General features: G+C 39.9%; 1 protein-coding gene across 1 annotated transcript in view; it reads left to right on the forward strand.

Annotated features, from left to right (window-relative positions):
- The window catches only part of ERCC6L2 (ERCC excision repair 6 like 2), a 140,067-nt gene that overhangs the window by 130,823 nt on the left and 8,926 nt on the right, over positions 1-318 (forward strand). The window lies entirely within an intron of this gene.

Here is a 318-nt window from a genome sequence, read left to right on the forward strand (position 1 = left end):
TCCCCCCCACACATTGGAATCACACGCATTCTCTAGATTTAAAAAGTGTTCCTATGTTATATTTTTGTATTCACCCCTCATTGAGATCTATGGTTTTCACTGGTTCTGGGCCAGTTTTTTATGTTGGTTTTTAGCTTAGATTTTTCCATACAGTGCAAGTGCTACAAAATCAGATTCCACAAATGGCACAGGCTGAGCATTCCATGTTTTCACCAGTGATTCTATCTAGAGTAACAAGGGAGCCTGTTTCTATCCTGTGCCCCCAGTTTGGGCTTTCCTAGCTTTAATTTGAAAACTGGATATCCATTTAATTCCTGC

The sequence above is a fragment of the Lipotes vexillifer genome, unplaced genomic scaffold (assembly GCF_000442215.2).
Source record: "Lipotes vexillifer unplaced genomic scaffold, Lipotes_vexillifer_v1.1 scaffold252, whole genome shotgun sequence".
In the NCBI taxonomy this organism is placed as follows: domain Eukaryota; kingdom Metazoa; phylum Chordata; class Mammalia; order Artiodactyla; family Lipotidae; genus Lipotes; species Lipotes vexillifer.